Source organism: Callospermophilus lateralis, chromosome 15 (genome assembly GCF_048772815.1).
Source record: "Callospermophilus lateralis isolate mCalLat2 chromosome 15, mCalLat2.hap1, whole genome shotgun sequence".
Classification (NCBI taxonomy): domain Eukaryota; kingdom Metazoa; phylum Chordata; class Mammalia; order Rodentia; family Sciuridae; genus Callospermophilus; species Callospermophilus lateralis.
In genome coordinates, this window is record NC_135319.1 from 17,075,268 (window position 1) to 17,099,397 (window position 24,130).

Here is a 24,130-nt window from a genome sequence, read left to right on the forward strand (position 1 = left end):
TGTCTCAGGAGAATGAGAAGGGAGACTTATATGTTCCTGGGAGGTTATTTACTGTTCATGGATGAGAAGTTCTCAGGTAGCACTAAACACCAAACTCATTTCAATATTAGGGCAAATAACATTTGGATTCCAGAAGTTACTCATAAATGAGGGAACCTATACATCACTGCTTCTCTCAAAATTTCTTTTTTTTTTCTGCCACAGGAAACTTTTGATATCCAGAGACATCGAGATAAGTCTCTCACTTGACTGCAGAGCTGTGCCTGGAGTGGAGCTACAGACCTGTGTTGTGAGAACATCAGTAAATACAAGCCAATACCCGACTTTGCAATGATTAGTTATGTACATGGGATATGTTCTCTGAGGTAAAGCATATGAATGTACATCTGTACTTAAATGTGTTAACTTTGATCCATATACCTGGAAAGCATATGATAGATAATTTAATTATATAATGAAGGCAAAAGAAAAAGGTCATTTTAAAGTGAGGGACACAAGAACCAAATCTCTTCCCAGTATCCAACTTTCAAGTGACTCATTGCCTGAGGATGCAGTAAGAAGAATCAAAATGGGAACAAGGAAATTTGCAGAGCAGTAAAATTTCAGTGGTTCCTACTTATGAAATAAAACCTATAAAAACATCTGAATACTAACCAACAAAATAATACTAGTGTGTGGGGATCCATATGTGTGCACAGACTGTTACAACTTCGGGTAGAATAATATCTAAACATTAGTCATGTACATGAGTAAAGAAAATCTAACTTCATTGTAAAAGTTTAAGGCTTTAACATTAAGGAACAATATTAAAAGATCAGTTAATACCAACAAAGTATGAGAGAAATGAGTTTTCCATCCACTCTCAAAATATGAATTCTTATGAAAAATCTGGGCTCTATATAAAACTTAAAATAAAGTTACATGAAAGGAGATGGAATAGAACATGAAGTCAATCCTTTCACTCAACATTTAGCTTTAAAACCAAGAAAATGTAAATTCTAACCTCTGAAATATCCTATTTACTAACAAGAGTATTACGGAACAAAATTCTGATGTCATTTGCAGTTTTAAATAGTAAGACCATATCATTAAATATTATTACAGCTTATTACTAGAAATAACACAAAGGCAAAGGTGGCATTCAGACATCTCACAAAACACATTTCCCTCCAGATTAAACAAATTTTATTCAGACCAAGTATTTGTATATCTTTATAGGGTATATTATGGCAAATCAAATATTTGTAACAAATGTGTGAAAACATATACTTACTTGTCTTTCTATGTTTATTAATTTCAATGAATATGACTGCTAGTTCTATCCAAGTTGCTATTTTCCCTTTAAAGAAATGTCTGTTTAGTTCCTTTGCCCATTTATTGATTGAGTTCTTTGTTGTTGGGTTTTTCTGGTGTTTTTGTGTTGTTTATATATTCTGGATATTAATACCCTGTCAGAGGAGCAACTGACAAAGATTTTCTCTCATTTTGTAGGTTCTTTCATCACATTCTTAATGATTTCCTTTGCTGTGCAGAAGTTTTTTTAGTTATTATTATTTACATTTTTTAACAATTGTCTTGTGGATATACATAACGGAGAGATTTACTGCAGTATATTCATATATGTATATTGGCAAGTCAGTTCAGATTAATTCTACTATTTTTAATCTTACCTCATTCTCTCCTCCCTTGTCCCATTACCCCTTTCTTCTACTCCCCTGATCTTTCTTTTATTTTGATGAAATCCTGTCTATTTTTTGCTCTCTCTTTCCCCCTCTTATTTTAGATTAGCTTCTGTGTATCAAAGAAGACCTTCAACTTTTGACTTACTGGGTCTGACTTATTTCACTTAGCATTCTCCAATTCCATCCATTTACCAGCAAATGACATAATTTCATTTTTTTAATGACTAAGTAATACCCCATTGTGTGTGTATATACTACCTTTTCTTTATCCATTAATCCATCGAAGGGCACTTATATTTGTTCCATAGTTTAAATAGTGTGAATAGTTTAAATAGTGTGAATTGTGTTGCTATAAACACTGATTAGGCTGCATCCCTATAGTATGCTGATTTTAGATTTGGGGGAAATATACTGAGGAGCAGGATAGCTGGTCATATGGTGGTTCCATTTCTAGTTTTTTTGAGAAATCTTAACACTGCCTTTCAGAGTGGTTGCATTAACTTGCAGTCCACTAATAATGTAGGAGTGTACCTGTTGTGGTTTAGATGTGAAGTGCCCCCTCAAAAGCTCATATATGAGATAATGCAAGAAAGATTAGAGGTAAAATGATTGCATTATGAGAATTTAAACCAAATCAGTGAATTAATACCAACACTCCAATGTATTGGCTCAGGAACCCACTTCCTCATTAAGACTTCTAAAGCAAAAGACTTAAAATTTAAAAATCAATAAACGGGATGGTTTCAAACTAAAAAGCTTCTTCAAATCAAAAGAAACAACCAAGAACTCGAATAGAAAGCACACAGAATGGGAGATAATTTTTGCCACCCGCTTTTCAGATAAAGTGTTAATTTCCAGGAATTAATAGATAATATTATGCTTAACAAATAATATTATTATTTTATACATATTGGAAAGTCAATTCAGATTAATTCTACTTTTTTAATTCTACTTTTATTTTAATAATAATAACAACAAAAACAACAACCCAAACAATACATGGGTAAAAGAACTAAACAGACACTTCTCAAAAGAAGAAACAGGAACAGTTAACAAACATATTTTTTAAAAATTCAACATCTCTAGCAATTAGAGAAATGCAATATAAAACTACACTAATATTTCACCTCACTCCAGTGAAAATAGCAATCATTAAGAATACAAGTAGTGAGGCTGGGGCAGTGGCTCAGTGGTAGAGCGCCTGCCTCGCGCACATGTGAGGCCCTGGGTTCAATCCTCAGCCCCATATAAAAATAAAGATATTGTGTCCATTGTGTCCATCTACAACTAAAAATAAATTAAAAAAAATAAAAAGAACACAAGTAGCATTAAATGTTGGGGAAGATTTAGGGAAAAGGGTATACCCAAACATTGTTGGGAGGACTGCAAATTAGTGTAACCACTCTGGGAAGCAGAATGGAGATTTCTCAAAATCTAGGAATGGGACCTCCATTTGACCCAGTTATTCCACTCCTCAGTATATATAAAAAGGAATTAAAACCAGCATACTTCAGTGATGCAGCCACATCAATGTTTATCGAAGGACAATTCACAATCACTTAGATGTGGAATCAACTTAGATGCCCATCAACAGATGAATGGATAAAGAAATTTTGCTATATATACACAATGTACTATTACTCAGCCATGACAAAGAATGACTTTATGACATTTGCCAGTAAACAGATGAACCTGGAGACTCATACTAAGTAAAATAAGCCAATCCCCTCGCCTCCCAAAAGCTAAATGTTCTCTCTGTGGATGCTAACCCACAACAAGTGTGAGAAAGGGAAGAACAGAAGTTCAGTGGATTAGACAAAGGGGAATGAAGGGAAGGAAGTCAGGATTGAAATGGAGGCAGTGAAATGAATCTGACCTGATTTTCCTAAGTACACGTTATGGTTTGGATGTGAGGTGTTCCTCAAAGCTCACATGTAAGACAATGCAAGAAGCTTTAGAGGAAAAAATGATTGGGTTATGAGCGCCTTAGCCCAATCAATTAATTAATCACCTGATGAGACTAAGTGAGTGTAATTGAAGGCAGGTGCAGTATGGCTAGAATTGGTGGGGCACTGGGGAATCTGGCTTTAGGGTATATATTCATACTTGTCAAATAGAGATCTCTCTCTGCTTTCTGATCATCACATTAGCCACTTTCCTCCACCACACTCTTCTTCCACTGATGTCCCTCCTGCCTCACCTTGAGTCCTAAGGAATGGAGCTGGCTGTCTATGCAATGAAACCATAAGTCCCCCAAAAAACTTTTCTTCCTCTACAATTGTTCTGATCAAGTTATTTTAGTCACAGCAGGAAAAAAAAAAAAAAAGCTGATTAAAACAGAAATTGGTACCAGGAATAGGGTCATTGCTGTGTGTGTGATTAATCTAACCATGTGTTTCAAAACTTTTTGGAGATTTTTGGAATTAGTGGGAGGAATTTTGAGATGTTTAGCAGTGCAAGCTGGAAATACTTTAGATAGTTGTAAATGAAGCTTAATGGCTAAGTCTGCTGGGAGCTCAGAAGACCAGAATGCTTATAGAACTCTAGACAATAAAGACAGGGTTCAAGATGGTTTAGAGGAAAAGGAAGACACCACTGGTTGAACTAGAGAACATTTAAGTTATGTTCTGGCTGAGAAGTTATTTTCATTTTGCTTGTGTACTAAGATTTTCTGTGAGGCTCATTTTAAAAGTAATGGACTTCTTAATCTTGTGTAAGAAATTTCTAGGCAGCATAGAATTCAAGCAGTGGCATGGATATTGCTGGCAACTTTCAGCCAAATTTGTTGTGATAATCAGGAGTAGAAAGCAGATCAGAAAGATTTGAAAGACATGGACTTGAAAGTTGAGAGTAAAACTGGGGCTAAGGAAGTTGCAGTTTTAAAGATATTACCACCACTAAAGAAATGCTAAAAGACTACCAAGAGACAATGAGAAAGATTACTTGAGGGCATGTAAGGAATGACAAGATTATATGCATCTCAGACTCAAGGAAGTAAGCAAAAATTATGTTAAGAGACCAGTGGGGTACTCTTTTTGCACAAGGAGGCCTAGGAAGTTTTTCCAACATACTTAGTTACCTTTACACTCAGAGGCTTCTCCAGGTATGGTCCTTGGACTACTGCTAAAAATGATGGCAGACCTTGGCTTCAACCACGTTGTGTGAGTTATGCTGCAGTTAGGGGGTCATGGAAGCTTCCACCAAGATTTCAAAGGAAGGTCTAGGAAACCAGGCAAAGTGCAGCAGGGTCAGAGTCCCTATGGGCACTCCCTGAGAGGGCAATGTGGAGAAAATTGAAGCTACAGTGGAGACCCCCAAGATTAAGAACCAGTAACATGAGACACTGTTATAGCAAAGCTGCAGTAATTGAGCAAGAATAAGCTAAGAGAAAGTCAACATGGTCTGCAACCAACAGGGCCACAGGGGTGGATCTATACAAGCCCTTTGAGAGAATAATAGGATGCTATGTACTCCAGATGCCAGACACAGAACTATAGACTTGTATGCCCAGTAGGATTTCAGACTTGCTTTAGTCCCATCTCTTCTTTCTATGCCTTTATTTTACCAAATGGAAGTATTTACTCTGTCCTTTTATACATTGGATACTTGTAAATTGCTTCTAATTTTACAGGAGCTCACAATGCTAGATTGCCTTGAGCCTCAGAGAAGACTTTGGACTTGAACTTTGAGCAATTTGGAATCTTTGAGAATATACAGACTCTTGGGAATGGACTAAATGTATTTTGCATTGTCAGTTGAGTGTAAATTTTTAGGGGTCAGGGGCAGAAAGTTATGGATTGGATGTGAGGTGTCTCCCAAAGCTTACATGTAAGATAATGCAAGAAGGTTTAGAGAAGAAATGATTGGGTTATGAGAGCCTTAGCCCAATCAGTGAATTAATCACCTGATGGGATTAATTGAGTGGTAACTGAAGGCAGGTGGGATGTGGCTGGAGTTGGTGGGTCACTGGGAGCTTGGCTTTGGGGTATATATTTGCATTTGGCAATTGGAGACACCTCCCTCCCTCTCTCTCTCTCTCTCTCTCTCTCTCTCTCTCTCTCTCCCTCTCCCTCTCCCTCTCCCTCTCCTTCTTGATCATCATATGAGCTACTTTCCTCTACCACACTCTTCCTCCATTGATGTACTATCTCACTTTGAGCCCCAGAAATACAGCCAGATGTCTATGGACCTCTGAAACCATTATCCCACCAAACTTTTCCTTTTCTACAATTGTTCTGCTCAGGCCCTTTTAATCACAGCAGCAAAAATGCTGACCAAAACAACATATGAACACTCCATAGTGAATCACAGGATTTCCTTGATTCTATCATCCCATGATTCAGAAATGTTTCTTTATGGCATTTCTTGAGTATACGAAGCTAAGTAAGATTTTCCATTCACAGTAACACTGATTGCATTGGCCAACTTTACACATTGTGAATTTATAACCAAATGATTTAGAGGTATAACTGCAATATTGTAACTTACTGTTTGATTTATAAACTATTATCCACACACAGTTTTCTATATTTCTAACATATGTAGGTATAGTTTCTATATGTATTAGAATCTATGGTTAGGGTAATCTCCTCAAATGTATGACAATTTATTCTCCATTTCTGTGTCAATATAATATCCTGATATAATAAATTTCCTCTAGATAAAATTTGATATTTATGATTATTGCATGTGTGTTGTATTATATTGGAAAGCTATCAATAAGGTTGCATATGAAAGTCAAATTATGTATAGTGAACAATGTCCTGACTCTGAATATACAGAAGGTTCAGATGGATCAATTTATTCTATTTGTTTATTGATTTAAAATGTCAGCGTAGAAGGGAGAGAACATGGCAGAAGTGAACTAGGCAACAAGTCCCTATCTCCTCACACTACTGAAAGGAGGCAGTGAACAAAAGCAAAATTGTGAGGTGGGTAACAAAATAAATGCTCTAAGACTCAACACTACATAGTCTGAGACCTAGAAAGACTGGAAGATAGATTACCAGAGTAGAAAACAAAACTCAGTGCTCTAACCCAAACCTGTGGATGGTGGGGGCATCAGAGAAGGAAAGAGAGATGGAGGAACAGACATTCTCTTAAGCTCACCCAATTAAAATCTGTTTTTAAAAAATGGTTGAAAAGACAGACAAAATTTAAAACACAAAAGGCTCCTTAAAACAGCACAAAGAACTTAAAACCAAATTGTGAAAAGAAAGCTGAATAGGCCCACGATAGTCCTCAAATGTATGACAATTTATTCTCAGTCTGCAGCTGACCAGCTACTGTCTTAAATCAGCACAGCATCTTCTACTACCCAGACAGCTACAAATTAAAGCAGAGGGAATCCCCCCTGCCATGGGCCTTCTTAAGAATCTAGCCAGAAAAATCTTCTAGCTGTAAATCTTAAAAATCCCCTTCCTCATCTTCTCTTACTGTAAACAAGAGAAATGTAGCAGGTTGGTAGAAATCTGGGCCAAGAGAAGTGCCAGTCTACCCCACTTAAACCTCTATGATCCAGGCAAGGGTAAAAAGCTACCTGAACCCAAATGGAGGCCACAACAAAGCAGTTTTGGCCCCAACAAAGGAAAATTGATTCACCAGACCCTGACCACTAGCACTGGGGAGAGGTACCATGATTGCCATTCTGGTTGGAGTGAGTTAAAATTTCAGTATAGTTTTAATTTGCATTTTCCTAGCTGCTAGAGATGTTGATCATTTTTTTCATATATTTCTTGACCATTCATATTTCTTCTTTTAAGAAGTGATTGTTACATTCCCTTCGCCCATTTATTGATTGAATTTTTTTTGGTTGGCTGTGTGTGTGTGTGTGTGTGTGTGTTCGTGTGCGCACGCGCGTGCGCATGTGCATGCATATGTTAAGGGTTTTGAGTTCTTTGTATAGCCTGGAGATTAATGCTGTATCTGAAGTGCAGATGGCAAAGATCTTCTCCCATTCTGCAGGTTCCTCTTCACGTTCTTGACTATTTTCTTTGCTGTGAAACTTTTCAGTTTAATACCATCTCACTTATTGATTGTTGATTTTACTTCTTGTGCTTTAGGAATCTTGTTGAGAAAGTTGGTTCCTAAGCCAATATGGAGTGTTGGGCCTACATTTTCTAATAGCCAGTGCAAGGATTATGATCTAATGCCTAGGTATTTGATTTCCTTTGAGGTGATTTTCTTTTTTAAAGGTGAGAGATACGGGTTAAATTTCATTTTGCTACATATAGATTTCCAGTTTTCCCAGCACCATTTGTTGAAGAGGGCATCTTCTCCAATGTGTTTATGGCACTTTTGCCTAGTGTGAGATAACTGTAGGGTTTTTCTCTACGTCTTCTATTCTGTTTTATTGGTCTTCAATTCAGTTTTGGTGCCATTACCATGCTGTTTTTGTTACTACAGCTCTGTAGCATAATTTTAAGGTCTGGTCTTGTGATGCCTTCTACTTTACTTCTCTTGCTAAGGATTGCTTTGGATATTCTGGGCCTCTTATGTTCCCAAATGAATGCCATGATTTTTTTTTTTTTCTATTTCTATGAAGAACATCACTGGAATTTTAATAGAAATTGCATTAAATCTATATAGCACTTTTGGTAGTATGGCCATTTTGATAGTATTAATTCTGCCTATCCAAGAACATTGGAGATATTTCCATCTTCTAAGGTCTTCAGTTTCTTTCTTTAGTGTTCTGTAGCTTTTATTGTAGAAGTCTTTCATTTTAGTTAGATTGATTGCCAGATACTTTATTTTCTTTGAGACTATTGTGAATGGGATAGTTCTCATAATTTCTTTCAGCAGATTCATCTTTACTGTATAGGAATGTAATTGATTTATGGATGTTAATTTTACATCCTGCTAATTTGATGAATATTTTTATGAGATCTAGAAGTTTTCTAGTGGAATTTTTGGAGTCTTACAAATATAGGATCATTTCATTGGCAAGCAGAGATACCTTGAGTCACCTTTTCCTATGGGTATCACTTTAATTCCTTTCATTTGCCTGATTGCTCTGGTAGAGTTTCTAGAACTATATTGAATAAAGGTGATGAAAGAGGGTATCCCTGTCTTATTCTAGTTTGTAGAGAGAATGGTATCAATTTTTCTCCATTTATGATGATGTTGACCTTGGTTTAATATATATAGCTATGTTGAGAAAAATACCTCGTGTCCTTAGATCTAGGGTTTTAAACATGAATGGATAGTGAATTTTGTCAAATGCTTTTTTTCCAATCTATTGAGATAATCATGTATTTCTTGTCTTTAAGTTTATTGCTGTTGTGAATTACATACATTGTATGATGAACCAACATTTTTTCCCTGGGATGAACCCCAATTGATTACAGTGCATTATCTTTTAAATGTTTTTGTATGTAATTTTCCAATATTTTGTTAAGAATTTTTGCATCTATGTTCATCAGAGATATCGGTCTTAAGTTTTCTTTCCTTGATATGTCTTTTGTTATAGTATCAGGGTGATACTAGCTTCTTAGAACAACTTTGGAAGGGTTCCCTCCTTTTCTATTTTATGGAACATTTGAGGAGGCTGGTGTTAGCTCACATTACTGGAGAGGGGATAGACACTGTGTGGTTTTATGATGTGAGAACTTTCTGAGGAAGAGAAAAGAAGCCCTGAATATTGGTGCTTCTCCAGTTGGTCATTCAAGGAGCAGTGCTTTTAAAGTGTTGGTGGTTGTCTTTGACTCTATATTGACAGCACTGTGTTCAGCAACAGGGCATATTTTTGTTTGGTATGGAGTGAGAATTACTATTACTTTCCTTAGCTTTTAGATAAAGCAAATAAAAGTTAAGAAAAACAAGCAGATTTAAAATCCACTTTTAATGAAATATTCTTTTAAAAGTGCTTACTGCTTTTTTGTGTTTTTTTTTTGCTATTTAATATCTTTATTAATGATCTGAAGCACCAAATGAATTGTACATTATTCTTATTTGCAGAAAATCATAAACAATGAAAAATAGGTCAAGAGGACTGAATAATCCAGAGACCTTGGAGAGGCACACCAGTTTAAGTGTGATGAGTTCAATTTATAAGAACATAAAACAATACACTTTGGGAAAAATACTAGAAGGCATAGACATAAACTGAGAATTCTTCTGAAGAACAAAAAGGCTGAAGAGGTTTGGGGGGTGATAGTCGACAACAAATTCACAAGAGCTTACAATGTGCTGTTAGTAATATTTAAAAAAAAAAAAAAAAGCAATGGTGGTAAATATTTTAAAAGAGAAGCAATATGAAAGTACCACTACTGCAAAAGCCAGTTAATACATGCAGTAATGTAAATTATTCCAAGTCACCACATGATTTCCTAATTTCTTTTTTTTTTTTTTAGGGCAGTTATGTAATCTTTATTTTTTTTAATTTTTTTTATTGGTTGTTCAAAACATTACAAAGCTCTTGACATATCATATTTCATACATTAGATTCAAGTGGGTTATGAACTGCCATTTTTACCCCAAATACAGATTGCAGAATCACATCGGTTACACATCCACATTTTTACATAATGCCATATTAGTAACTGTTGTATTCTGCTACCTTTCCTATCCTCTACTATCCCCCCTCCCTTCCCCTCCAATCTTCTCTCTCTACCCCATCTACTGTAATTCATTTTTCTCCTTGTTTTTTTTTTCCCATTCCCCTCACAACCTCTTATATGTAATTTTGTATAAAAATGAGGGTCTCCTGGAGAGTGTGCCCAGTCTTTCATGAAAACAGGGCTCCCAGGAGCAGCAGACCTGGCATGTAGCCAGTATTGTGGTCAGCGGCCTGGCTTGAGGAAATGTGGGGAAGTGTCTAGACAAAAGAGAAGGCCCTAGGCACTCAGGATTGGAGACCGCCCAGTCTGGGAGGAGGAGCACAGTGATTGGTTCCCATGAATTGAGAGGAGAAGCTTGGCCTGGTGGGCACAGCTCCACCTACTGGAAGAGAAGTTAATCAAACTCTAAAAGTTAATCAAACTCTAAGACTGCATTTATTATTTTTTTTTTTTAATTTGGGCTTTTGTGTGTGTGTGTTCTTGAGTGAATGAAATATGAATAAGCAATGGTCATGTTTATGGATAGAAAAAATGTTAACAACTCTACATTATAAACAATATGGTTTACTGCCTTAGATGAGGAGAAACAATTTTAAACAGTATGCAGTTTCCCATTGCTTTATTCATTCTTAAGATTTGTCTTTCTTTTTCTGTACTTCATGGCAAAATTTTCTAAAGTATTTTGAGAAGCTTTTAGATTTTCTTTTAAGGAATAATTTGGCTATTGGATTATTAACCTAGTGGATTTCTGTGTTCTATTGAAGCTACAATGTATGTGGTGTGTGAGAGAAAGAATGAATGTAGATATAAATGTGCACATTTGAACATTTCTCAAATTGACATATTTTCTAACTGAAAGTGTTACATAACTTTAATTAGCAATATTGCACATTTGATACAGTAGTACATTAACTTCAACTGATAGCATCTTATATTTGATGAACTATGAAATTCAGAGAAGATTCAGGATGTGCTGGAGTAACTGGTAATGATTCAGTAGTAAAAAAAAAAATTAACTGTGAGTGTTGGTGTGGCCTGACCTGTGTGGAGAGCCCTGCTTTGTCACCAGCAGGAGGGCAAGGACAGTGTCTTACTGCCTCTGAGCCTTCACTTACTGAATACATTTGGCATTTGTTCACACACTGAACAGTGACTAGGAACACTTGTAAAGCTCACAGCACATAGTTTTGATCTGCAAATGGTATTTATTATTTTAGGCACTAATAAAAAGCTTTTTCATAGAAGCTTCAGATTATTTCTGCTAGTTGCCTCTTTATTTTATGAGAGAAGCCATTTATTTAAAATTTCTCATTTATGAAAAGAGACTTGACTGATATAGAGAAAAGACAAAGAAAACCTTTGAATCTGAGTAGACAAGCTTCATATATCTAAAAAATAAATATTGAATGATGACTTGAATAGTCCATCCTTATCATAGAAAAGAATCAAATAGGGCCTGGGGTTATGGCTCAGTGGTAAAGCGCTTGCCTAACGTGTGCAAGGCAGTGAGTTTGATTCTCAGCACACACTAAATAAATAAACAAAATATTTTAAAAATGCAAAAAATACTTTAAAAAAATCAAACTCCTAGTTATATACCATAACTTAAATGCTAAACTATCTTAATGGAGAATTAATTTTTTTAAAAAGTGGTTATATCTTTAACTCAACTGATAAAAACAGAAGCATTTGATAATTTTCATTTAAATGAGAGTATCTGGGGACACAAGTCATTCAGTCATTCAATCATTCCACATGTATGAACTAAGTATCTACTGTAATAAGCCCTGCAATTCCATGGTGAGTATATGAGCTGGACCTGGGCCTTATGGACTTACTCTTCTGTAAGGGGGAAAACAAGTAAGCAAGCTTACGTAAAGTATTCTGTTTATGTAAAGTATTCTGAAAGAAAGTTGTGATGGTATTGAGTGCACTGTGTGTTTGGGATGAGGGGTAGGAGTGGTGGACATCTGTCATTAATTGCTGCATCAGCCCACTTCCCCAAACCCAGGGTGCTATGAGAAGGAATTCTTCCCTGTGGTATGTAGCTTTGACTAGAGGGCTGTTATTGGTATCTGTTTCTCCTTGTCACTTTCCACTTTGGCCAGTCCTATAATTTTTCTGGGTATACTTGGAGAGGAACCCATCATTGCTCCTTGCCATGGCAGGTGGAGGAAGGGTATGGAAAGCATTGGAGGTATTCAGCACTATTCTGATGTATTTCTTATGGGTTTCTAGAGGCATCTGTTTCTACAGGATTTTTTTTTATAATTTGCCGTTTCTAGAGTGTCTTCTTTAGCTTTCTATAAACATAACTGTGCAAAATCGACCATTTTATAGAACTGTTGCAATTCTGTAAGATCTTGAATTTTTTTTAAATTAAAAGAATTTAAAATGTGGCTTGTTAAATAAATGGTACAATACGAATTTTTCTATAGAGGTTTTTTAAAAAAAAGAATACTAACAACAATTAATACTGGTGAGGATGTGGGCAAAAGTATACCCATACATTGCTGGTGGGACTGAAAATTGATGCAATCACTCTGAAAGCAGTATGAAGATTCCTCAAAACACTACGAATGGGACTACCATTTGACCCAATTGTACCACTCCTCAGTATATATCTCAAAGGAGTTAAAATCAGCATACTACAGTGACGCAGCCACACCAATGTTTACAGAAGCTCAACTCATAATAGCTAAGCTATGGAACAAACCTAGTTGCCCTTCAACAGATGACTGAGTAAAGAAAATGTGGTATATATACACAATGAAATTTTACTCAGCCATAAAAAGAATGACTTTATGACTTTTGTCTGTAAATGAATGGATCTGGAGACTACCATGCTAAGTGAAATAGCCAATCCCCCAAAACCAAAGATTGAATGTTCTCTCTGATATGTAGATACTAACACAGAACAAGGGGGAGGGAAATAATAGAAGTTCAGTGGATTAGACAAAGGGGAATGAAGGCAATGGAGGAGAGATAGGAATAGGAAAGATAGTGGAATGAATCTAACATTACTTTCTTATGTGCATAATATATGAATATACCACAGTAAATCTCCCCATCATATACAACCACAAGAATGGGATCCAATTAGAATAAGATACACTTCATGCCTGTATAATGTCAAAATATACTTTACTGTCATTCATATCTAAAAAGAATAATAAAAAGAAACAGATGCCAGAGATTCAAGATGATGGATTAGAGGCACCTAACAGCTGCTTCTCTACAAGTTAGAATCAAAATAATATGAGTGTAGCTGCAGATTGAGATGGGTGATCATGAGAGAATGCTGGAATGCCATAGTGGAGAGACTGAAATTTGGAAATACAGAGATTTTGGATAGTGGAACAGTGAGAGAATAGCCCCAGTACCAATCACAAGGCAGCACAAAGGGGAGGAGAAGGTATAGGCGAAGAAGGGAGAATCCCAGTGAGCTCTACTAGTGCAGGATTTAGCATCCTAGAGACATAATCTAAACAGATAACAGACCTATAATCAGCATAGAGAGGTAATTCTGGAGAAATTCTCCACATTTCCTAGCACATTCTCACAATGCTATAACTGGGAGTCATCCTGAGAAGGGTCTTACAGTCTGAGCTTACTTCTCTGAGAGTCAAAGTTTCCTGCATTTTCTTATTTCCAAGAGGAAGATATAACTGCACTGACTGCAGAAGCTTCTAAATACCTGGATGGCTGAGCAGGTAACACAAAACCTGGGAACAACTTCAGAAGCAGACTTCAAGTTCTCATTTCAAAGCAAAATCTTTTTTAAAAGTTTAGACTATTATTTGGGCTGGGGATGTGGCTCAAGTGGTAGCGCACTCGCCTGGCATGCGTGTGGCCCGGGTTCGATCCTCAGTACCACATACAAAGATGTTGTGTCCACCGAAAACTAAAAAATAAATATTAAAATTCTCTCTCTCTCTCTCTCTCTCTCTCTCTCTCTCTCTCTCTCTCTCAAAAGAAAAAAAAAAGTTTACACTATTACACTGTGATAAATGCAGTCTTGCCAATTCCTGAGATGCCCTGAAGGCATCTTCCCTATTGTCTGTATGCAAAATACTTGGTTTCTCATTAGTGGCACTAATTTCTTCAGCAACGAGATTTTCCTTGCACCAATTTTACACCTGCTTATTTTCTGAAGTGCAAGTTTTTCATATAGTTTTGTGTGTGTGTGTGTGTGTGTGTGTGTGTGTGAGATTTTTGCTCACTAATTATCACAGTAAACTTGGCTAAAGTGTGTGTGTGTGTGTGTGTGTGTGTGTGTGTGTGTGATTTTGCTTACTAATTATCACAGTAAACTTGACTAAAGGTGGCAGCAAATACCCATGCCAACACTTGAATGCCTTGAAATTTACTCATTTTAAATTCAGCTTCACACAACTTAAGATATGGAAAAATGTAGACAAGTTCTTTGCCAGATATTACATGAATAGCCTCTAGTTCAGTCCCCAATGGAGTTCTCATTCCCATTTGAAACCTCATGAGCACAATCTTCACAATTAGCAGTCTTACTAGCATTCTGGTCTTCAAAGCTCACACCAGAATTGACCATTAAGCTCTGTTTACAACATTCTAGTCCTTCTCTAGCCCATAACTCCAAGTCTTTCCAAACTCCTCAGTGAACCATTTCCAAAGGCTTCTGAACCATATGGTCAGGGATAGTCACAGCAATAACACCACTTTTAAATAATAGTTTTTTGTGTCAGTCAACTTTCTGTTACTATAACAAAAATACCTGACACAAGCAACTTAGAGGAGCATAAGTTTATTTTTAGCTCACAGTTTCAAAGGACTCAGTCCATGGTGAGCTGGCTCCATTGCTCTAGGCCTGAGGTGAAGAAGAACATCATAGTGAAAAAGTATGGTAGAGAAAAGCAGTCAGCTCATAGAAGCCAAGAAAGGAGAAACAATGAGAGTGGGCAGGAGGGAGAAAGTGGATGGGGAGAAGATAAACCCTTCCACAACATGCCTCCAATGATCTACTTCCTCCAATTACATCATACCTTCCAGTAGTTAATTCACTATCAGTGAATTAAGCTATCAAATGAGGTAAGATCAGGGCCCTCATGATCTTATCACTTTCCTAAAACCCCACTTCTGAACCCTGCTGCACTTCTGACCACTTCAATATCCACACCATACAGAACCCAAAACCCAAAACAGGTAAAAGATAAACACAAACATGAGAGCACAGGGAAGAGTAAACCTCATTAGAAGACTAGATATTCAAATGAGATATAGGAAAGAATCAAACATTATTAATATAGTAAACCATTAAGATTAAGATGAGAGGAAGAATCAATATAGAAAATTCAGAGTGACCATAAAATCTTAAGAAACAACAATACATCTTCTGATAATAACCCTGAATATAAACAGTGTTTGGAAAGACTTGGAGTTACAGGCTAGAGAAGGACTAGAATGTTGTAAATTTAATAATGCAGACTGGACTGAAGAAACAAGACCCCAAAATATGGTTCCTGCAAGAAACTCACCTCACCTGCAAAGACATACACAGACTGAAAGCAAAAGGTGGGAAAATGATATTCTAAACAAATAGAATCCAAAAGAAAGCTGAAATAGCTATGCTTATAGCTCACAAAGACGGTAAGACAAAATTAGCTAAAAGTTACAAAGAATTCACTACAAATTGATCAAGGGAACAATTCATCAAGAAGATAAAATGATTATAAACATATGTGCACCAACATAAAAGCACCCGATTTTACAAAACAAATATTCCTAGACAAAAAGGGAGAGAGAGACCCCAGTACAATGAAGGTGGGTGACTTTAATACCCTATGCGTGTTAACAAATAAGATTACCCAGGCAAAAAAAAAAAAAAAACACCAAAGTTAAATTATACCATAGCTGGGCACAGTGGTGCATACCTGTAATCCCAGCAGCTCGAGAGGCTGAGACAGGAAGATCACGAGTTCAAAAAGCAAGATGCTAAGCAACTCAGTGAGACCCTGTCTCTAAATAAAATATAAAATAGGTCTGGGGATGTGGCTCAGTGATCGAGTGCCCCTGAGTTCAATTTCTGGTACCAAAAAAAAATAAAAATTATAATATAAACCAAATGGACTCAACAGACATATACATAATATTTCATCCAATAGATACAGAACACACATTTTTCATAAGCACATAATACTTTTCCAAATAAAAATAGATAAGGCAAAACATCTTAGTAAATTAAAAAACACTATAATAATTTCTTGCATTTTTATCAGATCTCAATGGATTGAAACTAGAAATTAATAGCAAGCTAAACTACACAATTTATACAAACACATGGAAATTGAACAATATATTTTTGAATGATCAGTCAATGAAAACATCAGGGGAGGGGAGATTACAAAATCTGAGTAATGAATGAAAATGAAAACAATGCATACCAGAAGCCACAGGATACAGTGAAACAGTGAAAGCAGTACTAAGAGAGAAGTTAATAGTAGTGAATAGTTACATTAAAAAACAACTGAGACATCTCAAATAACCTAATGATGTATCTCAAAGTCTTAGAAAACCAAGAAGAAACTAAACTCAAGGTCAGTAGAAAAATAATGATAATCAGAGCAGGAATACATGAAATAGAGACTAAAAGAACAAAACTAAGTATCAATAAATTGATGAGTTGATTCTTAAAAAGATAAACCAAAATTGACAAATCTTTAGCTAAACTAACCAAAACAGAGAAAAGACCCATATACGTACAATTATAGGAGAAAAAAGGAGACATTACAGCAGATACCAAAATTCAAAGGATTACTAAGGACTATCTTGAAAAACTACATGCCAATAATTGAAAAAATCTATAATGGACAGATTTCTGGACATATATGAACCTACCCAAATTGAACCAAAATTATATGGAAAACAAAAATAAGTCTCCCAACAAGAAAAGCCTACAGCCAGATTAATTCATTTTTTAAATTTTATCAGATTTTAAAGAAGAACTAATACTAATGCCCCTCAAAATATTCTATATAATAGAAAGAGAAGGAATCTTTCCAAATTCATTCTATAAAACCAGTATTATAGATTAATACCATTGATGTATACACATGTGTTCACTTTTCATTATTATGATCAAAATACCTGACAAGAACAACTTAGAGGGGAAAAAATTCTTTTGAGCTCACAGTTTCAGAGGTTCAGTCCATGGTTGGCTGACTCCACTGCTGTGACCCAAGAGGCAGAACATCATGGCAGAAGGGTATAGTGGAGGAAAGGGTCTCAATTCATAGCAGTCAGAAAATAGCAAGGAGCCAGAGAAAAAATATATTCCCCAAGGGCACATAGTCCCAATGACCTCCTTGCTCTAGCCATGCCTTACTTGTCTACAATTACCACTCAATAATCCACTCAAACTATTAATCCATCAAATGTATTGATCCAATAGTTAGGTTACAACTCTCATCTAATCATTCCACTACTGAACATTCCTGCATTACCTAACAAAAGATTTTTTTTTTTTTTTTGTGGGGGAAGGATTTCTCATATTCAAATCCTAACAACTTAGAAGCAAAAACCTTCAAACTATTTGCAAATTGATTCAACTGCAAATTAAAAAGATAATAAACATGATCCAGTTGGGCTTTTTTCCAGGGATGCAAGCATATTTCAATATCTGCAAATCAATAAACACAAGACATCACAAATGGAATTATAGATTAAAAAAATACAAATCTATATCAAATCTCTGCCGTAGTCTGGCTGGGCACAAATCACCAGCCACTCAAGCAGCAACAAACTTTATTTCCGAACTCCCACAGCATTCCATGCACATTCCCCAGGGAACTCTCCCAAACGCCACCCAAGCGGCTCTTCCAGGAACACACCACACACCAACCAGAACTCCCTCCCCTGGGCTGCTCAGGCTGCTCCTGCACTCAGTCTCAGAACCCTTGGAGAACTCAACAGGAACTCCAAAGCCTGGGGCAGCAAGAGCCATCCTATTACAGTAAAGGTCTAATATACAATTGAATACACAACCTGTTTCAATTCCACATCATTTTAATGGATCGCCTCTCAAGCATACTTCCGGTAAACTGCCAGGGGCCATTCCGACTGGCTGTGGCTCTCAACAAATCTCACACTAAATGAAAGCATTCCCAATAAGATCATGATCAAGAAATGGTGTCTATACTCACTCAACTCTTATTCAATATTAGAAATTATAGCCAGAGCGATAAAATTAACAAATAAAATTGGAAAGGAAAAATTGAAATTGTACCTATTTACAACCTGATTTTTACACATTAAAAACTCTAAAAGCCTCACCAAGTCTTAATTCAAAAAAAAATCAATACATAAAAGATATGTATTTTCTCCTATAATAATATTGATGAGAAAGAATACAGAAAAGCAATGCCATTTACAGCAGCATGAATAAATAAATAATAAAATATCTAGGAGTAAATCTAAATAAAGAGGTAAAAGAACTTTAAAATGAAAATTATAAAACACTGAAGAAACTGAAAAAGACACTAGAAAGTAGAAAGGATTAAGATTTATAAGCTGGGAAAACTAAAGTAATCAAAATCGCTCTATTATCAAACAGATCTACAAATCAAAATATCAATCAAAATACCATGAATTTTTTTCACAGAACTATGGGGGTTGGGGGAAATCCTAAAATTCATATGGAAGAAAAAAAAAAAAAAAAAAAACTCTAAATAGCTAAAACAATCCTGAGCAAAAAGAGCAATACTGGGTACATCGAAACGTCTGATTTCTAAATACACCATACAGTCATAGTAACAAAAACAGCACAATATTGGCATAAAACCACATCCTTAACAAATGGTGCTGGAAAAAATGGATATCAATATGTTGAAGATTGAAAGCAGATCCCAATCTCTCACCCTGTGCCAAAATCAACTCAAAAATGTAAGATCTTAAAATTTGAAAGTACTAGAGGAAAGCACAGAGAAGACACTTCAAGTTAATGGCACAAGCATGATTTTCTAAATATGATTACAAAACAAGAACTGATAAACTATATCAAATTAAAAAAACTTCTGCATAGCAAAGGAAATAATCAACAGAGTGAAGAGAATCTACATAATGGAAGAAAATCTCTTGTCAGTTATTCCTCTGACAGAGTATTAATATCCAAAATGTATAAAGAAGTAAAAATATTTAACAGAAAAACAGGGAATCCAGTTAAAAATGAGCAAATGACCTCAACAGACATTTCTCAAAAGTGTTAGGGTAGCTGGAACAAATACACATAAGAGACCCATCTCGTGAGTTCAAGCAAAGGTTTACTGACAGAGAATCTATGCTAGGCTGCTCTTTCGCAAGGTGCAGCAGGCAGAGTCACTTGAGTAGAGGTTTTATATCTTTTTTAAAAAAAAAAAAAAAAAAACAAGGAACAAGAGCAAGCTGGAAATGATCTTAGGTGCAGCAGGCTCTAGATATGACCTTGGGTGAAGGTGGCTGAGTAACAGCAGATTTTTTATATAGGGACCTTGGAAGGGGGTGGTTATAGGAACAGGGTATCTTAAGTTTCTTTTTCTTGGCAGCGTGTAAGTTTTGTTTCTGAGGCCCAGAACCAAAATGGAATTACTTATGTCTAGGGATCTAACAAAACAAATTACAGACAATAAACATATGAAAAAGGGCTCAATGTCTTTGTAGCAATCGAGAAATGCAAATCACAACTACATTGAGATTCCATCTCATCCAATTGGAGTAACTAATATCAATCAATCAACAAATGGTGGCAAGGGCATGAACAAAAAGGAACACTCATATACTGTTGCTGGAACTATAAATTATTATAGTCACAAATTATTCCTCCACACATGGAATCCACGCGGAGGGTCTACAAAGAAAAATACAAAAAAAAAAAACATAACTGGTACATGATCCAGCTATGCCACTTCTTGATATACATACAAATGAAATGCAGTCAGCAAACAAAAAAAATACTTTCCTACTAGTGTTTATTGCAGCACTTACAATAGCTAAGATATGGATTCAATCCAGGTGCTAGTCAACAGATGAATGGATAAATTAAATATGGTATGCACACATACCAAATACTATTCAGCCATAAAAAAATAAAATCATTTCATTTGCAGGAAAATGGATGGAGGACATTGTGTTAAGTGAAACATGCCAAACATAGAAAGACAAGCATTGCATGTTTGGTCTCATATGTGGAAACTAAATATTTTTAAAAAGATGATCTGCAAGAAGACAAGCCCAGCCCTAAAATTCTGTTTTCTATATGATCTAATCTGTTGTTGAGACTGCCAACTGAACATTTTGATTGTGTCTCATTTCCATGATCTCTGTTTGGTTCCTTTTTAAAATCTCGATATCTCCTTATTGAAATGCTCTTTCATTTCCTGTATTTTCTCTCTTAGTTCATTTTCTAGATCTTTTTTTAGTTCATTAATCATTTTGCCCATCAGCTTTTTTACTTCTCTGGGATTTCATCTCACCAGTATCAGAGTATTCAATTATTGGGGGGATATAGAATTACTATCATGCAGTTATTTCACTACAGAAACAAAATTTTTCTTGTTGAGGTTTTTAAAATAGAAGTCTTTCTGGGGATTCAATCTTACAGTCTCCTAATTAAGAGGAAATGTGTGTAATATAGATATCTTGGGTCTCTTATGTGTATTGTTCTTATCTCTTACCCAAGCCAGTTGAAGTGAAAAGTCTATATGAGAGCACCGCTGCCTCCTTAACTTGCAGATTGTATCACATCCCCCCCACCCCCCAAAAAAGCCTCATTTGATGTGCTGGGGTAAAATCTGTAGTGTAGACAGGGGAGTAGACAAAAACAAAACAGAATATATTAAAGTATGAAAATTTCACAGAAAAGTCCATTAATTTCTACAATTAATGTGTTCATATAATAGGAAGAGGAGTGAAATGATCACAAGTTAATAAAACAAAAGTCAGTTATGTTTTGCCTAAAATTCATTTGAAATAACATCATTAAGAAAGAGTGAAAGATAAGAATGAAAGAGGATCAAAAATGGGAAATCAGAGGAATCCAAAATATCAGAGCAGCTCACCAAGACTTAAATTAAAGCAGCAGTTCTGTAATAGAAAATTGACCCTGTAGAGCACAGAAGAGCAAAGGACACCTTTGTTTGAATCTAGTAGTCTGAACTCTGCTTAAGGACTACAGTGGATAAGGACTGATTAGGGTCAGACATAAAGTGGTCGTTTTTAGGCAGGTTTTTTTTTTGTTGTTTGTTTGTTTTGTTTCGTTTTTTGCTGTGACTAAAAAGTCCCAACCAGAACAACTGTAGAGGAGGAAAAGTTTATTTGAGCACTCATGATTTCAGAGGTCTTAGTTCATAAAAGGACAGCTCCATTCTTCTGGGCTCCAGATGTGGCAGAACCTCATAGTAAGAGTTTCACAGGAAGCAGAGAGAGAGAGACTCCACTTTCCAGAAACAAAATATATACTTTGTATCCTCCCTACTCCTCCCCTCCTTCCCATCATTTCTCTCTATCCAATCTAATGTGACACACTTTTTTTTTTTCTCATCACAACATCACATATGTATTCTGTATAATGAGTTCTCCTTCCATCTTCCATGAACGGCAGCAGAATAGAATAGACATTATGATTGATGTATATATATATAGGTGACTCTATGACCAGTGTGATTCTGCAATCTGTACGATTAGAAAAATGAGAAATTATACCCCAATGATACAAATGTATGAATTGCCAAGATCATTGTAATGTCATATGTAGATAATATAAAAAATTAAATAATAAAAAATATATATATACCTTGCCCTTGTAGACACATCCGCAATGAATCACTTCCTGTAGCCACACCTTACCTCCCTATAGTTACCACTCAGTTAATCCCATTAGAGATTAATTCACTGATTTGGTTAAGGCTATGTATAACCCAACCATTTTCCTCCAAATCTTGCACTGTCTCACACATGAGCTTTTGGGGGACACTTTACATCCATACCATAACAGTGGTGTTTTCCACACCAGCTCTGAAGGGGCTGAAGGACAAACTGGCACATGTTACAGATTTTACCCCAGCACATCAAATGAGGGTTTTTTTGGGTGAGGGGATGTGATACAATCTGCAAGCTAAGGAGGCAGTGGTGCTCTCAAAGGCTGCAAGAAAACAGTATTAGATTACTTATGGGGGGACCAATTTGGACCTCAGCTGATTTCTCCACCCAGACCCTCAAAGCTAGGTCCTGGATTAACGTATATCAAGTTCTGAAAGAAAATGGATGCCAACCAAGAATCCTGTATCCAGCAAATTTAAGCTTCAGATTTGAAGATGAAATAAAAATCTTCCATAATAAACAAAAAAGTTAAAAGAATTTGCTACTAGAAAGTCTGCACTCCAGAACATTCTCAACCAAATATTCCATGAAGATGAAATGAAAAAAAGTAAAAACCAGAAAGGGAGGAACTATACTAAAGGAATCGTCAATTAAAGGAGAAACCAATTCAAATTAAAAACTAGAAATAAAACAAAATGACTGAGAATACAAATCATATCTGAATAATAACTTTGAACATTAATGGCCTAATTCATCAATCAAAAGATGCAGACTGGCAGATTGGATTAAACGCCAAGACCCAACAAAATGTTGTCTCTAAGATACAGTCAAAGACATCCACAGATTGAAGGTGAAAGAATGGGAAAATATATCTCACTCACATGGATCACATTAAGAAGCAGGGTTTCTATCCTCATATCACATAAAGTGGACTTTAAACCAAAGTTAATCAGAAGGGACAAAGAAAAACATTTCGTACTGCTTAAGGGAACTATACATCAACAAGGCATAACAATCATAACTATCAAGAAAACAAAAATGTACAAAGGTTTGTTTGATGTACATCAAACAAATCTTTTCAAAATCAAGAATCCAAAAAACCATAAAACAAAAATATTGGGTAACTTTAACCTGCATCTGTCACCACTGGATATAGCCTCCAAACAAAAACTAAAAAAGAAGCTATACAAATGAAAAAATACAATTAATAATTTATACTTAGGCTGGGGATGTGGCTCACGCAGTAGCGTGCTCGCCTGGCATGCATGCGGCCCGGGTTTGATCCTCAGCACCACATACAAACAAAGATGTTGTGTCTGCCGAGAACTAAAAAATAAATATTAAAAAATTCTCTCTTTCTCCAAATCTCTGTTTAAAAATAATAATAATAATAATTTATACTTAATGGACATGTATAGAATGTTTCATCCATCAATGACTGAATATACTTTCTTCTCAGCAGCACATGAATCTTTCTCTAATATATTACAATTGTATGCCAATGTATGTTATATAAGCTATCATATATGTTGGCATACAATTGTAATATTACCTTAATACATTTTCAGCATCTGCAAGGTTATTTTGATAGCTCCCTTTCCATTGATACTAATTTCTGTGTTTTTGTTTTTTTGATTAGACTTTTTTGATTTTTATCAAATTTTAGCTGTATTATTTCTTTTCTATTTCATATATTTCTTCTCCTACCTTTATTTTTCCTTCCTACTAAAAAATTTGAAAATATTTGTATTGATTAGAATTCTAGCTTCTTTCTGATACAAGTATTTTAAGTTATAAGTGTTCACCTCGTACTGTTTCTTCCCAGAGATCCTGATATTTTAAGCTTTTATTATCATTTAGTTCAAAACACTTTTCATTCACTTTCCTTCCTTGGCCTCTGAGATATTTATAAGTGTGCCATTTAATTTTAAAATAGTTGACATGTGGGGGTGAGGTTCTATATATCTTAAGATGATTGATATCTAATGTAATAAATCATGCAGGAAATACAGTCTGCATGATTTCAAATTTAAAAAAAAGTAATGGAAATCCTTTTTATATTGATTG

The 24,130-nt window shown here is 35.6% G+C and overlaps 1 protein-coding gene across 11 annotated transcripts in view; it reads right to left on the minus strand.

Moving 5' to 3' along the window:
- The window catches only part of LOC143381360 (uncharacterized), a 127,420-nt gene that overhangs the window by 97,788 nt on the left and 5,502 nt on the right, over positions 1-24,130 (minus strand). The gene's annotated exons all lie outside the window — the stretch shown is intronic.